Source organism: Triturus cristatus, chromosome 10 (genome assembly GCF_964204655.1).
Source record: "Triturus cristatus chromosome 10, aTriCri1.1, whole genome shotgun sequence".
Lineage (NCBI taxonomy): Eukaryota > Metazoa > Chordata > Amphibia > Caudata > Salamandridae > Triturus > Triturus cristatus.
In genome coordinates this window covers 284716630-284734813 of record NC_140593.1, presented here as the reverse complement: position 1 = coordinate 284734813, position 18184 = coordinate 284716630, and the positions used below count along the sequence as shown (strand labels likewise).

Sequence of the window (18184 nt, the reverse complement as noted above, 5' to 3'; positions counted from 1 at the left end):
TTTCACATTCCACATTCACAATAGGTAGTATTTTTAATGGAGGAGTACTTCGAAGTAGAATGCATCAGTGCTATGCTGGGCACAATGTCTCATTTCATGTTGACTCACGGTTTTTCTCATGGCACAATATTGTGGTCTGCACAGTCGTGTTATGTAGTCTTTCACAGGGCCAGTTTTCAGGGCCGTTTCTAGGTGTTTTGCCGCCCTAGGCGAGAATTGAAAAATGCCACCCCCTCCCTTTTACTACCATCATTCTCTCCCCCTGTCATCCAAGCTAGAAGAATTAATGTATTCAGCCCTGTCAAGAATCACGCATCAGACGTTATACTAACGCAGTTCAGTGTGGTGGTCCGCATCACCGCACTGCAATTCTCCCAATCGGTCCTAATGCATGGGAGGAAATTGCATCCCTCTCCCAATCGGCCTTAATGCAAGCGAGCGAGGAAATTGCACCCCTCTCCCAATCCCTTGGTTTGGTACTAAAAACAGTACTAACTAGGGTGAAGTGGGTCCCTCACACTACTGTGCACGGGTGCCACTGCACATGCTGCACTACTAATAACTACGCCCCTGAGATATCTGGCACCCCATCTAACAAGGTCATACTCACCTCGCAAGCTACAGCCACAGCAGAAGACACTGCAACCCTCTCACTAGCTGTCTTGCCTCAGTCCCAAACGATGGTGCATCTCTCACTGTCTCACTCTGTGTCTCTCTCCGTGTGCCCCTCCCCGCTATTCTCTCACTCCATTGGTCGGTCTGCTTGCCGCTCTCTTTCCTTCTCTGGGTGTCTCCCTCTATTTCTATTGTTGTCTGCTGGCGCCCCTAATCAACCCCTCCCCAATAAGTCTCTCCACCTCTGTTATCTCTTTCTGTTGCATTTCTCTCTCTCTCTCTGGTAAAAAGGACATATTATTTGTACTGTTCTCTATAACAAAAGTGAACACTCGGTGGGGGTGGGGGGTGTCACTGGAACTCAACGCCCAGCAACTCAACCCCCCCAAAAAAAGCTCACATGGGTCATAACTGACATGAGAGGTGGCTTCTGGTTGCTCTGCTCAGGGGCTTTCCAGCTGGTTTTCTGGTCCAAGACATTTGCTGGTGAGATTTACAACGGAGTTCAGTTGCGCAGGTGATGTAATTTACAACAGGCCCTGTGTTGAGGAGTTGCCAGCGTGTCCATATGTGCTGATGAGTCCTCCTGGAAGGCTGGGTTGTGTTTACAATGTTAAAAAGTCTTGGAGCACAGGCTGATCTGCTGATATATTGCTAAGTGTCCCTGCTGTGCTGGTGCAGCCGATTTACCAGCTGATGAGTCTGGAAGTTCTGATGAGTTTTACTCAGTCCACTGCTATACTAATGCCTCTTAGAGCCCGACCGGTGCTAATGACGAGTCTAACTGAATACCTGCGTGTGCTGATGACTCTTGGGTTTCCTATGCTGTATCTATACGTCTTGCATGGCGCCCTGATATGCTGATGAGCCCCAAGGTATGTTCAGATATGTGGGAGGGTTTTATGGGAATCCCTACTGTCCTGATGGCCGGGTGTGCTGATGAGTCCTCCGCTGTATGGATGAGCCATGCAGCATCATGGCCAGATGTGCTGTGAATATCACAGATGGAGCTCCTGTGTTGGTTAGCTCAATGGGGCAGACCTCTACCCGTGAACTTTCAGCCCTCCTCCTTGCCACCACTGCCCCTACCTTCTACCCCGTCCGCAACCTTCACCCGCCACACTAGGCTCCATAACCACCTCCCCACCCGCCTACATGTCTCTGCCAGTCCTATCCACAACAGACCTTCAGCCCCCCGCCTCCCCTGGTCTCTGCCCCTAGGTCCTCCACACTACCCTGCTCTTCCTACTCCATATCGATATGGCCTGTCCTCTCCCAGGCCCTGCCTCTCTGCTTCCTTTGCCCCCTCCTCTGTATGCCCCTAACTCCTGTCCTCTCGTTCTCTCCAGCCTCCTCTTTTGCTCTCCCTCCTCTCTAGCCACTCTCCCTTCAGTATTTACATTACAAGGGTGGCCCCGACGGCCGTGACTCCTTCGTTGAGCACTCCTCCTCGGACCCTCTCTGCCCACCCTTCCAGCGCCTTCCCTGCCCCTCTCGGCGCTAGCGTCATATACATTCAAATAGGCTGTGTGCCCCCAACCTTCTTTTCCGCCTCTTTTCCCCCCTGCGCCCCCTACAGTTCCCATGCCCTCTTCACCCCTCTCTCTCGCCCGAATCACCGCAACACCTTGGCTGTCTCCTCCCCCCTCCGTCTATCCCGCCTTCCTTTCCCTCCTGTTATCCCCGCTCCGCTGGGCCGTCTCTCGCAGTGCCTCCTGCACGTCCCCGAGCCTTGTCCTCTCCACGCGGCCCTCTAGCGCCCTCCTTCCCAACCGCCCCCACTCCAGATCCCGGCCTTGCGCCAGAATCTAGCCTCGCTTTCTGCCTCACGCGCTCGTCGCACTGCTGTCTCGTGCAGCTTCACCTCTTGCACACCACTTTTCGGAGGCCTACAGCGCGCCGGCGCCACTTCACACTTTATTGCTATCTTTGCCTCCTCCATCAATCTCCCCCTTTCCCTGTATCTCCTCCTTCTCCCCGTTACCCCTCCCGCTCCTGACCTCTCTGCCCCTGCCTCCTCTACTACGTTAACCATTCTTTCATAGACCCCCTCTTCGTTTCTGAGTCTTTCTTCACTCTTTCGTTAATGACCTAGCCCACATAGCAATCTGAAACCTTGGCAGCTTTGTAAATTAGATATAAAAGAACTTGTATTTTGCCGCCCTCCCCCTTTTGCCGCCCTAGGCGGCCGCCTAGTCTTGCCTAATGGTAGAAACGGCCCTGCCAGTTTTCTCCATGGTGCAACGAGCCGGATGTACATTAAATTAGGCTGTCCGTGCTCATTTTTGTAGACCCTACTCAACACCTCGAAGTGCATCAGGGCCCATAGTGTGCTGCCAATGTATTTGGTACTCCAGAATAAGCTGCAGGCGGTTCCCTTGAAAACAGTTCAACCCAGCAGTGGTTATTTGAAAAATACCACACTTTCTACAAGATGTACGCATGCAAGAAAAGACCAGACATGCATCACTTATGCAGAATACACCAGCAATGGTGCCCAATATTGGTGGACTATGCACCTAGAGGTAATCTTAGAAGGATTTCCTTTAATCTACCTACATCTGCAGTCAGCCAGGTGTCTAAATTGTCTTCAGATTTAAAGTGGTGAATACAGGTCAAAAATGGTTCCAGCTCTCGAACTGATGCACTCAGTCTCATTGCACAGTCATTCCCAGTGGACAGTATTTGTCATGGCACAGTGTTCAGTGGATCATGATAACATCTCATGGGCTTCGATTCTAATGGACATTTCTTTCTCTATAAACTGTCATTCAATGGGGAAAAAGCTCATGGTTTACTGAGAATAGACACTAGTGATAACCGCCTTTCTTTTATCCTATATTTTCCTTTGCAACAAAACCGTGTGTGATGCACATCAAGAGCGTCTTTCTGGTGTCTGTGGTAATCCTGATTCAGGCGCACAAATGAGTTTTTATCCAAATCACGATTACAAAATGCCCAGTTATTCCGCACCCATTCGGCCTGCTCAAATGGTGGGGTTTATGTGACGAAAATACCCACTTTGCATGGCCTGAGGCTCAGAATGGAGGAATATTTAACAAAAAGTTACACCCAGTTGTGAGGTGTTTTGCTCAGAATGGAAAGCTAATACTGGGCCCAATCAATATTGGTATCAATGTTACCAGGTGCAGTGTTACCTCCCAAAATACCAAGCAGCTAAGAATGAGAACCCTAGTCTGTCTTTCGGGGTATCTTTTTCGGATGTGCTTGTAAAATTAATTATTTTGCACACTTTTATTCGTCTAAGGTTAATAATGAGAGTGCCATTAAATTGGTGCAAATAGAACCTGTTATTGCATTGTTTAGAACCAAACAGCATGCATGAAGAAGTATATATTAAAATATTTTCATCGTTTTTAACCAATCGGTTACAAAAAAATATTAGAGGCAGGTATAGGATTACTGTATTCATACTTTTAACCTGTAGACGCCAGCAAAATACCAAACCACTGCAGACACAGAAGCAACACTGTTATGTTGTCTCTCTCCTGAGTTCGGAACCCTCAGGATCTAAGGTTTTGATGACTCGGAAGTGGCTCTGGGATTGCTTCCTGCGGAACTGGAATCTTGGAGAGAAGCTGTCGACGGGTGCCTGGTGACTTGCAGTGAAGTTGTAAATACAGTAATTAACTTTACTTCAGTCTTAGTCTCACGGTGCAAACACACTCCCCATTAACTATATCACATGCCAAAAGTATTCAACCCATGAACTAGAGCAACTAAACAAACGGAGGGTTATCTCAATTTAATCCTGCACCAATCACATACCTATCTGAGGATGTGATTCAGTGCAAAAAGAGCACGCCCTGCCTATGATCCTGTGCAAAACACTTACCTAATCTGAAAACGTGCAAAGATAGCATAGGCCAGACCACTCTCATTAGCATCAGTGTGACTGAGTTTACCTACTCCTAAATATTTAAATGCACATACAATGTCTCATAAATTGAACTTTTTTTTAGAGTATGTATATATGGGCTATTTGTGTAGTGCCAAGTTACACAATTACTTTTTTCCTATCATTTTGTAAAGAGCTTGGTGCTCATCGCTTTACATGTCTCTTCACATTTCACATAAATATATCAATAATTACTATGAACCAATGTTACAACTCGTTTAAAGTCACTGTCTAAAGAGTCTTCAACAATGCTACTGCATATCATGTCATTTGTGTTCGGGATTAAAGTCAAATGTGAGATAAAAATCATTTTCTATTAATAATTTGAATGCCCTCATCAGTTTATTATCTCATTCTTAAATCCAAATCTTTCCAATTCTGTCGCCACGACTGCTTGTAGCACATTGCTGCCCTCAGCCCATTTACTCCCCCTGCCCTCTGCTTGCTCGGCTTCCGAGCTTGACTGCATGTCTTGGTATCCGTATTCCCTCGATGGAGCTCCCCAGCTGAGACTCCAGGCAGGGCAGTCTGGTCGGGTGGCCTAATGTCAGAGGTCATTCGGAGCCAGCCCCATCAGACAGACTGACACTTACTGTGAAAGCTCCTGTCAAAAAGTGGACTAGGCACATTCTATATATAGCTCGAAGTATTACATGAGTGTGGAGTTTTGGCACTGAAAGAAAATGATTGTGTTTTGGCATTTTTAGTTTATAGACAGTGGCCTGCTGAGATGCCAGTTGGATATGTGAAAACTAAATCACCTGCATTACTCCAGTATTTTAGATACTCCTACTCAGCATGCTTCTCCTTTCTCACTGTAAAGAATATACAAGGATGCTCAACCAAGGTCCTATGGGCATCTGCCTGTATAGTACCTATATGATGTTGTATATTAAAGCGTGCTAATCGTGCGAGTTCTCATCTATGAGTGACTTTTATATGTCTACCAGACAAATCACTGATACCTGTACATTAAAATCACTTGCTGCTCTCCATGCAGGCCACTTTGATCTGTTTACTTACATCAGGTCTTCATTCACAAATCCAAATTTTTGGGACATCTGCATCTAACACCCACACTCACTAGAATCCACTCACCTTTTAAATTTCAGCATGCCTATCATTTATACCATTCAGAAATACCCTTTTCCAAACCTTTGCCTAGCCCTGACTTTTAAGACAGAAAACCTATCTTTTTATATTTGTATTTATTTAAGGATTTGTTATTGTACCAACACCATCATGAGACATTATCAGAGAATGGTGGGAAGGTGGGATACTAGTAGTTAACAGGAAGGACATCATAAGGAGCTGTTCACAGTGAGGTACAGAATCTATTAGGGTGAGTGGAACAGCAAAGGTCTCTGGATTCAGAACACACTCTGAATTTCTTGTAATGCTTTTGGTGAATGTCAAACATTAATGCTGTAGCATCAGTCAAAGGCTTAACATTACCACTGCAATGAAGGGAACTAAATTTTCCTGCGAAAGAAACATTGGGATTATTCCTTCAAGGTACTCTGAAAGCAAAACACATCTTTTGCTACAGTATAGACACATGACATCTGGATTAATGGGTTTCAGATATGACTCTAGTGTGCTGCCTTTCAGAGGGGGGTTAAGCTTTATCAGGAATTTTGTCCTGTTTGCTCCAAAGGAAATGAGATCAGCGTGACCTTTAAATAGATTCTCTGTATCTAAATACCTGAGAAACTGCACTATCGTTTTTGAAATAAACTGTTATAATTTACATTTGGGTTGGGAGAAATTTGAGTAATTTGCTTTTTGTGCAATTATGCAAAATTTCAAAACAAAATGCATGCATTTATGGGAAATTCTGTGGAATGACAAAGCAATATTGGACACTTTATTTTTGCGCAGCATGCATCCATGTGGCCATTTTGTATGCCATGATACATTTCAACAACACAAAAGGAGCAATTCCAGAAGGGATTACTGCTGTGACATTACTGAAAAAAGGAAAGAAAATTCCTTTTTAAAAGAACTCTCACTCACCGACCTAGTTGTTGACATGCTTAATCACAGGGTTCCCACCCGAAGGGCTAGGTGTCTCTCGGGTGTGCTACAATGTCTGGTTACAGTGGAGCGGTTTGTTTGTGCAACGTGAATAGTGTGTGGTGATTTTAAAATTATCTCCATGCACCCAAGGAATTTAATGGTGGGGTCATAGGACAAGAGAAGACATAGGACAAGACTAAAAACGAAGGTGGATGTTGTATAAGATTAGATTGACCTTAGACATGGGTTGAGCGTTACGGGTGAAGGAAGTATATTGGTGGAGATCCAGGTATGTGGATCAATACCACTCCTTTGTCACTCTGTTGTGTGAGATTATTGTGTAAACATAGGTGAGAGTCCTCAAATGTACTGAATCTCATGCAGTGTGTTTTTTCTTACAGAAACTCAATGAGTACGAGTAAAACCGTAAGTTGACGGTCAGGCTCTTATGAACGTGGGTGCACCTTAGCGAGTGCACACTTACTCACTTACACTGGTCCTGAAGAAAGCCTTGCGATCTTGCTCATGTAGGCTGAAACATGTAGACCCTGTCACTTAAATATTAAGGATGTCTAAGGTCAATCTAACCTTATAGAACATCCACCTTCGTTTTTAGTCTTGTCCTATGACCCCACCATTAAATTCCTTGGGTGCATTGAGATAATTTTAAAATCACCACTCACGATTCACGTTGCACAAACAAACCTGTTCCGCTGTAATCAGGCGTTGTAGCACACGTGAGATGCACTTGGCCCTTCGGGTGGGAACCCTATGAAGAAACATGTCACCAACTAGGTTGATGAGTGAGGGTTCTTTTAAAAAGGAATTTCCCTTCCTTTTTTCAGTAATGTCACAGCAGTAATCCCTTCTGGAATTGCTTCTTTTGTGTTGATATAATTTCCTGGGGGACCAGGAGAGGTTCCTTTTTCCCTCACTCTTTTTGTTTATTGATGATAAATTTCAAACCCCCAAAAATAGTGCATAAAAACACAACCACTGCAAACAGCAGCAACTACCATTCTGCTGCAGCATTTGACACCATTGAATGGCCCTTTATGTTTGCTGTGCTTCGTAAACTGGGAATGGGCCCGGAATTCATCGGGTGGGTCCGACTTCTCTACCATAAACCTCTGGCTCGGGTAGTAGTCAACAATAGGACTTCCTCCACCTTTGTTCTTAGCCAGGGCACCAGGCAGGGATGCCCTTTGTCCCCGCTCCTATTTGCCCTGACCCTCGAGCCACTGGCTATGTGGATTCGTAAAGATTCCATTGTCAGAGGCCTTAAATGGGCTCCAGGTTGGGAGGATCGCATCTCATTGGCAGTGATAGCTAGGTCGAGCACAAGGCACTCTTCCTCTGTAAGGGACGGCAATGAGATATCTCTCAAAAAGGAGGCGGCCTCCTCCTCCGAGTGCGGAGTTTGTGCTGTGTAGATGGACTGATAATATTGCCCAAAAGCATCTGCTATGTCTTGTGAGGAGGTAAGGCGGTTGTCAGAGTCCACCTCAACCTCGACCACCTCCCGATGTGCCTGCTTCCTCTGGTCCAACCAAGCCAGCAACCTACCTGCCTTGTCGCCGACATGATATATTCTGATAAGTGAGGCTCTATGATACCGTTTGGCTACCTCTGTTGCCAGGTCAGTGTACTCCTTGATTTTGATATTGAGTTGCTGATGTGCCTCCCACTCATCCCATTCCCTGAGTGTCTCCTCCAGCAGCAAGATTTCCCCCTCCAATCGGGTCATTTCAGCACTCTTCTCCTTCCGCAAGCCCACGATTTGGGATAGGGCCACCCCCCGGATAACAGTTTTGTAGGCCTCCCATAGTACCACCGGTGAATCAGCTGATCCCTCATTTTCCTGGAATTATAGTTCAGAGTCACCCAGTATTTTGTTACTGACTCAGGGATTCTTGAGGTAGCAGGGATTAATCGGGGCTGTTCGGCCTACCATAGGTTCCCCAACCACTATGCGACAAAGGATCGGAGAGTGGTCAGAAATGCCTTTGGCTAAGTGTTGAATCTCCTTGATGCTGACAACTTGGTGTTCTAGTGTCAGGATATAATCTATTCTAGACATGCTGCGGTGGGCGCCTGAATAGTACATGTATTGCAGCTCACTGGGGTGCATTCTCCTCCATACATCAACCAGGCCCATGGCCCCCAAGAAGCCGTGTATCTGTGTTCGAGAAGGCGGTAGAGCTTTCTGGGGCCAACCATTAAGCGAGTCCGAGACAATCTAATTAAAGTCGCCCCAATCCATACTCTACCCTCTGGTAGTGCCAGAAGGAGTTCTCCTAGATTCCTAAAAGTCTGGGCCGGCAGACCCGGTGGAATATAAACAGAGAGGAGGTTCAGTGTTTCCCCCCTCCCAAGTCCCAGTTATGACAGCGAACCTGGCGAGATTATCTGTGCGGACCTTATCTATCATCATGGGAAACGATTTCCGCACCATCACGCCCACTCCCCGGGAGCCAGACTCAAACGCTGAGTGAGCCACCAATTTGAAACCCCATCCGGTCATGGCTTTACATGCGTTACCTTGCAAGTGTGTTTCCTGTAAGAGGACCACATCTGGGGAGTGACGCTTGAGGAACTGCAGAACCACACCCACTTGATCTTGTCCCTGGTCCATTAACGTTCCAAGACACCAATTTGAGCCCAGGTCGATCTGCCTTGTCACCCATTGTCTAAGGTCTGGAAGCATGAGCACAGGGGACACCTTCCCTGGGTATTTTCGGGCTGAATCTGCACTATAGAGCCCCCTCCCCTACCTGGTTCAACAGCACAAAACATTTGCATAGTGGTTATCAATGCCCGATTGGATTCATGTTAGTCATACTTACAAAATATAATATAAAACTGAACAAAACACCCCCCCACTCCCTCTCCTGTGCCAAAAAGGGCCAACTGAGCAACGATCTGACAAGGGTGCACAGCGGATCGACACATGGCACAGGAACTCAACACCCCAGAAACAAAAAACAGAACCCCCCTCCCTGCCTCCCTGAATGGCGGTGTCAGAACTTCCCGCCCACCCGAACTTGCAGAGTACCTATCGCCCACCCCTTAAACTTGTGGGTGCGTGCGTCCAACCGGGCACCCGTCCCAAAGACTAAAGCAACTGGTAAACATATAATTGGATCAAAAATAGGCATTTGACTACAATTCAATGTCCAAATCACAGTGTGTCCATTATGAAAAAGTCCCAGAACCACAGATCAATAGTGAGTTCAATCCCTAAGAGGGCCGGGACCCAGTTTCAGTCAATCAGCAAGCAGGTAGATCCGCCCCCATGATAAGAGTAACTTACAGACCAGTTATTCAGACCCTCCTGTCGCCGCCTCCTGCTCGTCGGCCGGGGGAGCCTCCGCTGGATTCCTCAGTGCCCCTCCCTACTCTCGACCCCCGGGTGCTGTTGCCCCTCCGGCCTGCCATGTGCCAACCATCCAACCAGTCTCAGGCCTCCTTGGAGGTGGTGAAGAACCAAGCCTTTCCGTCCGACTCCACCCTCAGCTTGGCCGGGAAGAGCATAGCGTATTTCAGATCCCTCTCACAAATTGCCTTTTTGACATCGAGGAAACTGTGTCGCTGTCGCTGCACCTTGAAGGTGAAGTCCGAGAAAAAGGTGATTCGACTGTTTTGGAATTCCAATGGGGCCGCAGACCGAGCTGTCTGCAGGATGATGTCCCTGTCTCTGAAGGTAAAAATCCTAGCCAGTAAGGACCGCAGGGGGCCCCCGGCTTCGGTCTGCCACCCGGCATTTGTTGCGCTCTTTCCACAGAGAAGAAATTGGAGAACCCGCTTGGTTTGAGGTAGGTGGTGACCAGTTCTTCTACGTACAAGTCCGCTGCCGGCCCTTTCCGGAACTCCCAGTATGCGGACGTTGTTACGCTTAGAGCGCCCTTCATAGTCATCCAGTTGCGCTTCTAGTTTGGTGGTGTGGGCCTGAAGGTCGTCCATCCTGCGCTGCAATTCAGAAGTGTCATCGACCAAGGAGCTTGCTTTGATTTCTACCTCTTTTAGGTGCATGTTCATAGAGCGCATATCCGCCAGAATGAGGGATACTTCTGTGGACATAGAATTGATCCGCGACTCCAGCGATGTACGAACGGTCGTGATGGCTGTGAGAATGTCTTTCAGCGTCGGTTCCTTCGCCTCCTCTCCAGACTGTTGCTTCTCCAATGCAGCCGCTCCCCTTTCGGGCTGGCCCCAGGGCCCCTGTCCCATGCAAATTTATTCTGCTTGGCTTGGACCGCCGTTTTGGAACTACAACCCCCAGCCATGATGCAGACATCTCTGGCAGTGTGTGTTCTGGGGGAAAAGAGTAAACCTGTTCTGAGCCTCTAGGGATCGGTACCAAGTCTTAATAGTGCTTCTCCCTCGGGACAGGGTATGGTGCTGTGGGCCGTGAGCCACCGAGATCTAGGCACAGATTACAGGCCGGTTCACTACAACCCCAGGGGCGAGATCTCAAGCCCTCCACTGGTCCGCAGGCCGACTGCTCCGGTCTTGACAAATTAGCGAGCGCGGCAACTGAGCGATAAAGGTGACGTGGCCAGGCCTCTCCTTTCATCGTCCCTTCGCCACCCGCTCAGATCACCCTCAGGCCACAAGGCCTCCCAGCAGCTTTCTTCGCTACTCCAGGGGGGGTGAGCCCCTCCTTTGCACAGTTTCTGGCTGCGGCCGCCCCAGTAACAACTAGGGGCGACCGAGTAGGGCTGCGTTCGGTCGGCGAGACAGCAAGTGGGGCCTGGGAGTTTCAAGGGGCCACGGCACTCCACCCGTCTCCTCTCCTCCCTGTCAGGCAGCACCCAGGACCGAGCCGGCCTGCCCCGGGGCACGCGTGATCTTACTGTGTGTTCCAGTGCAAGCGAGTGCACTTCCCATCTCATGACTGCAGCACACGGCGCTGCAGGGTGCGCCACGGCAATCAGTGCTGGGCGCACAGCGCGGTCTGTCCCGGGGCCTCCAATACTCCGAGGCCCACACAATCACCAGTCCCTCAGTGTTCACCTCCCGTCTCGGCTGGCCTTACTCGCCGCAATCTTTCCCCCGGGGGTGCTGCCCCGGCTCCAAGCAATCTCCCGCCCCGCAGGGAAGCAGAGACACGGCCACCTCCGGCAGGATCAACCTCACGGACCGGAGCCCCAGTCAGCGGCTCAGATTACTCCACTCTACGTGCTGTGCAGCACCACCACTGGGCCGCGAAGTGAGTCGGTGGGCCGATAGCCGGAACCGCTAGCTGGAATCGGCGGTCACCTGGCTCCTTTGACTCACGATGTGTTCCGGTACTTCACCACACCATTTTCAACCAGTTACCGGATGGATGTTGATGCGGATATATCTTGAAACGGGCATGCTCGGACGGAGCTGCCTTAGAAAGCAGCCATTTATCTCGGCGGTTGACCGCGCCCCCGCCCAGGCATACTTTTAATCTCTGGTGATTACAGCAGTATCCAGAGACCAAGCAATTCATGCATGTATTCTGAATTGAAGTAATCCATCATAGAGATCTGCTGTTGTAAAATTAGAGAAACCACTGTTAAAACAAGCACAACAGATGCCAGCACCTACTTAAGTAGTTTTTTGGATATGTATCAGGCCTGCCAGGGCAGTCCGTGTGTGCAGTTTAAACTGCCATTTTCACATGGCAAAGTCAACCTTTTGACAGGCCTAAGCCTTCCTTTTTATTACGTATAGGTTACCCCTAGCGTAGGCCCTAAACAGCCCAGAGGGCAGGGTGTAGTGTATTTTAAAAAATGTACATGTACTTTTAGGTTTTACATGTCCTGGTAGTAAAAAACTTTTACATTTATTTTACACTAATGCAAGGCCTCCCTCTCCCATGGGATAACATTGGTTAACTTATTACAGTTAATAAGTTGTAACTTTAATTTGGGAGCAGGTTGGAATACAGAGTTTAATGTCTAAATAATTTGAATTTAAAACTCCCTTAAATGGTAAAGTCAGATTTTAAGTAAGAATTCTGAAAATACGACTTTTAGAAATATGCGATTTTCTTGTCCCAACCATTTAGTGCCTGCAGCCCGTATCCTGGGTCACATGACTAGGTGAAGCTGGCAGTTGGTCTTTGTGTATAGCGCCCAGACAGTGAGATAAAGGATCATTGGTGTTGGTAGGATGCACCATTTCTCACTTGAGGAGGGGGAGGAGCTGTCACCTACCACACATGCACATCCCAAAGGCTCTCCCAGAGCACACCCACAATGTGTTTGGCACTAGTCTGTTGTGACCCCAAACCATCTGGGGCCAGGACCAGGAGGCAGAAAATTCCAAGCACCTCTCGGGGTGGAAACCACCAGAACCTTCTCCTACTTCAAAGTGGATGCCAGAGATAAATAGTGGACCCTCAGACACAAGTCTTCAGTACACCTCTCGACCTGTGGAAGTCTCAGAGGGACTGCTGTGCTACTCTGCAAGAAGGACTGCTACTCTGTTGCCCTGCTGCCTGAGTGAATGGATTGGATCTGCATCTTACATCCAAGACCACCATAGTGATTCCAAGGGCTAGTTGGCTGGCTACTGACCTGAGCGCGGGACAGGCTTCAGACCCCTTGAACCCAGCACATGGACTCATGTCCTGTGATTTCTACCCCACAGGTGGTTCCACCCCTGTCCTGGACCTTTTGGAAGTGGGTTTGAAGGTGCTCTGCCAGCCCAGCTGTGGTCCCAGCAGAACCGACGCAGCTCAATGCATTGCCTCGCCAAACTCTTCATCAGAACTGCTGTGCGACACCCCCCTTGATGCAGGACTTCACATTGCAACCCGCTGCCTTAGGAACCACTGCTATGCGATGCATCCTCGATGCAGGCCTTCGCATTGTAAGACCCTTATCGACGGCATCCTCATCAATGATGCAGAACTCTGCATCAGAAGCCCCCAACTTCTTCGGATCCAGTGGGTGCACGGGTCATCTTCGATTCAGGACTTTGCATCACAATCCCTCATCTACAGCATCCTCAACAATGACTGAAGATTTTGCATCACAGCCTCACAGCTCTCCAGAACTGCCCATGTGAGACGCACCAGGACCTCGAATTGCCTCGGCTGTGTGACTCATCCTTGATGCAGGATCTCGCATTGCTCCGCAACCAGGATTTAGGGTACTCTTGTTCAGCAAGCCTAATTGACCCCTGTATCAGGCCCGCACTCCATCATGGTCGGCCTGAACTTGTTACTTTCTCCCGGTCCTCGGTGACTAGATAACTACAGTTGGTGCTTTGTGCTTTTAGGCACTATTTTCACTTAAATCCTTAACATTGCATATGTCAAGTTCTACTAATTGGTTTTTGTCATTTGTGTGTCAAATAATTGATTATATTTTACTCTATTTTTCTAAATTGGTGTGGGATTTTTCTTGTGTTGTGTTTTCACATTATTGCTGTTTGCAGTGGTTTATAAATGCTTTACACATTGCCTGTAAGTTAAACTTTTGTGCCAAACTACCAGAGGGTTAAGCACAGGTTAATGTGGAGTTTTCTTGTGTTTCACACTGACAGAGATCGTGGTTGCTGCTTGAGTAGGGTTTCACACCCTTCAACCAGTTACCAAATTTCCAACACATGCTATTATTAAAAGCACCTGTACGATAACAGTAAACATTTGTAAGGATGCTAGTAATATATCCAAGTAGGATGAGTACCCACCGTGACACCAGAAGGTCACTGAATCCTGGGATTGAAAGCTAACATTGAGAAGCGTTTTTTGAGATTCCATGGCAGTCACATGTTATCTGGGCATATTCTGTAAGGGTTCTGTCATTTATTTCTAGTGTCCTGGGGACACAATGCTATTGTGTTCCTACTCGATAACAAGTTAATGTATTGTCCTTTTAACTCTGCTAGTAGTGATCATGAGCAATCAAGATTTACTCCAGTTGATTTTAGGGGTTAGAAATTCATAAGCAGCATGGCATTGTTTTAATCAACATTAATGGCCTGTTACGTCTTTCAAATACAAATTATTTTATTTAACAAGCATGTGCAAGGATTGGTAAAAAGAGATGCACACAGAACATCAGAAGCAGTATATATAGATATATATATATATATTATCTACTGGCGGTCGCCAGTAGACAGTTATAGTTAGGACTGTGTTTCCATAGGAAATCCGCAACATTCTATTTGGAATAACTTTGGCGCCGGTTGACGAATCCTCGCGAAATTTTCTAAATAGGTGGGGCGCTCCGCTCCTACCCTGAAAGTCTCGGGGGGATTTGTCAAGCGGGGGCTGAGAAAAAAGGGGGGTCCCAAAACGTGTTTTCCCCATGCAATTTTCCATAGGGACCTTTAGTCCAAGGTACAGCCCGAACGGCTGAACAGAATTACTTGAAATTTGGCAGAGAGGTAGTCCTCAGCTCAGGTAAGTGCCTTTTGCAGGTCTGGTGTCAATCTGTTCAGTAGTTCCTGAGAAAATCAAAAGTAAAATCATATATATATGTGGGCGGAGCCTAACCACACATCTCATCCTGAGATCTGATTGGCTGTCAGCACTTCATCCAAGAAGTGTTGGCAGCCATCTTGGGACCAATATACATGATAGCACCTCATTAAAAAGCATTGCAGTTAATAGAAGGTTTTAAGACTTTAGTTACATTATAAATAATTTGTTGATGGTACCATACTCATTTTAGGAATTGTGGTATGTTCTAAGGTGATTTCACCATGTGAAAAAGCCTTCTGCTGGGATATCATGATTGATAGAAAAATATTTTCTCATGCTTTTCCCACAGAGGTTTGGAAGGTGATCTATAAGCTAAACTGAGAGCTTATTTTCTGTAAATTCACATTATCTTTCTCAGTCATGTGAGAATGAAGTCTGACATTCTCAGTAAAACATGTACATTCAACAAGGGCAGAGACTGTCAGTTGATTCCTTTGTGTTCTACTGCAGCTTCCCAGAGTGTTCCAAATAACAACTAGAGCGCTAACAGTCCTACTTATGATAAACGTATGGCACACCTGAAACCATCTTGCTTGGATTAAAGTGGTAACTCTTAAAACATTTAATTTAAAAAGGAACAAAATGAGGGGGTTCATTTTTCCATAAAAAGTATTATTAGTGCTGCAGAAAGAAAAATTAGGGCACATTTTGAGTGACTTCTCAAATCCTCTTCTATTTCATTAAAAAATTCTGACATGCAGACTGAAACATGCACTTTCAATACCAGCAGCAGTTTTCCCTGGTGAGCAGTAGCTTTACTACAGTGATCTAATGAGCAAAAAGAGCGCTAACATTCTGAATTTATGGCAAATGTGTGACACATCTGAATGCCTTCTTGATGGAATCAAAGTGAAAAACTGAAAGTATTTCCTACTGAGTAGACTGCAGTAAATGAGGAAATTAGGAAACTTCATAACAAATAAGTCTCCCAAGATGGCCACCAGAGACAAAAGAGCCCAAATGTTGCCCAAATATCACCCAGATGTAGCCCAAGTATAGCCCAATGACAGAATGTCCCAGAGTGTTCTTAAAAACAACTAGAGCGCTTACTGTCTTCATTATGACAAAAGTATAGCACACCTGAAGCCATCTTGATTGGAATAAACTGGTAACACTTAAAACATTTAATTTAAAAAGGAACACAATGAGGGGGTTCCTTTTGCCATAGAAATTATGATTAATGCTGAAGAAAGAAAATGAGGGCACATTTTGAGTGACTTCTCAAATCCTCTTCTATTTCATTAAAAAATTCTGACATGCAGACTGAAACATGCACTTTTAATACCAGGAGCAAACTTCCATGGTGAACAGTAGTTTTACTACAGTGATCTAATGAGCAACTAGAGTGCTAACATTCAGAATTTATGGCAAATGTGTGACATATCTGAATACCTTCATGGTGGAATCAAAGTAAAAAACTGAAAGCATTTCCTACTGAGGAGACTGCAGTACATGAGGAAATTAGGAAACTTCATAACAAATAATTCTCCCAAGATGGCCACCGGAGACAAAAGAGCCCAAATGTAGCCCAAAATCACCCAGATGTAGCCCAAATATAGCCCAATGACAGAAGTGTGCAAAACACTTATTATTTTGTGTTTTTGCAGTGTTATATAGTGCAGACTTGTCAGGTATTGGAGTGCTTTACATGAGCATTGGTTACATCACACAAGAACAAATTAATTTTGGTTGTAGACATGGGGAGACTAAGTGATTTGACCAGAATCACAGAATGTCGAGCTGAAGCAGAAACTCCAACATGGTTCCCCAGTTGCAAAGTCTGCAGTTCTGGAAGTAACACCACATCTTCTCCCCTAAGTGCAACATTTAATCAAGTGGTCAACTGGATAAAAAAACATAAATATAACAAATAATTTAAAAGTGCTTTGTCGATATTTGAAAACTCAGAAAATATGTCCTTATTTTAGTCTTTTAGAGCACTAACCATAATTTTGATGCCAATAAGACCCTCTCATATATGTAATTTCTAAAGGAAATGCTCTAGGTATTACAGTTTTGATTAAATCAAGATGGCGTCAGGCGTTCCACACTTTTGTAATAAATATAGAATGTTAGCAATCTAGTTGTTCATTAGGATACTGTTGAGAGGCAGAGGCCAAGGGCACGGACTCTGAAAATTGAAGGCAGGTAGGAGGTTGCAAAGGCAACAATTTAACCACACTGAGCAGGCAGTAAGGGCCGTGGCAGCACAACAGACTATGGAGGGCAGTGGAAAGGGGGGCAGGGGCAACAAACCAACAATACAGGACTTGCAAGAGAGGCTGTGGCAATGTAATAGACCATTGTGGGCAGAAGGAAGAGGCAATGGTAGTACAACCATACATGCCAACAGACCCGATTCAGCCAGGAAACGTCCAATGTTTTTAAGCTCAAATGGGCTTTATTTGATCTGTCTTCTGTCTACAATCTCCTCTTTTTCAATGTAACTCAAAGGGGAAAATCAATTCCCCAGTTGTTTTTTCAAAATCTCCCTCTTACCAAGTTCAAAATGTTCGCAAGTATGGTACATTGGATCATGGAAGGAAATGGGGTAGGGACATGGACTTGGATAACAGAGGACAGGAGGGACATGGAAAGGTGCACCAAACTGACCCTGCAGGGCAGGCATCGGGGTTTGCAGCAGCACAATACACCACACAGGGCATGCGGGACGGGAGTGCAGCACAACAATCCATAGAAAGCAAGAGGAAGGGGACAGGACCATGCACATGGACAACAGAGAACAGAGGGGCAAGAGGCAATGGTAGCTAGCTGACCATAATGGACAGACAGGAGAGAAAGCTGCAGCATAACAGACCATAAAGGGCAGGAGGGACGGATCAGGGGCATTTCAATGGAACAGACAAGCCAGGAGGGAGGGAGTAGGGGTCTGCACATGTAAACAGAGGGCTGGGGGCAAGGGGGCAGGGCAGGAGCAGCAAGATAGCCATGGAGGTCAGGCAGGATGGGCACTAGAAGCAAGACACACCATGAAGAGCAACAGTGAGACTGTGATGGCATACACACAGACCATGGAGGGAAGGTGGGAGGGGGTCAGGGGCAGCTAACTGACCACACAGGGAAGGTGGGAGGGGCCATGGCAGCACAGAAGACCATGCATGGCAAGTGGGAGGGTTAGTGGCAGCACAACAGACTATGGAGGG

The 18184-nt window shown here is 46.7% G+C and overlaps 1 protein-coding gene across 5 annotated transcripts in view; it reads left to right on the top strand.

Annotated features, from left to right (window-relative positions):
• The window catches only part of CDK14 (cyclin dependent kinase 14), a 2110677-nt gene that overhangs the window by 1147825 nt on the left and 944668 nt on the right, over nucleotides 1-18184 (top strand). The gene's annotated exons all lie outside the window — the stretch shown is intronic.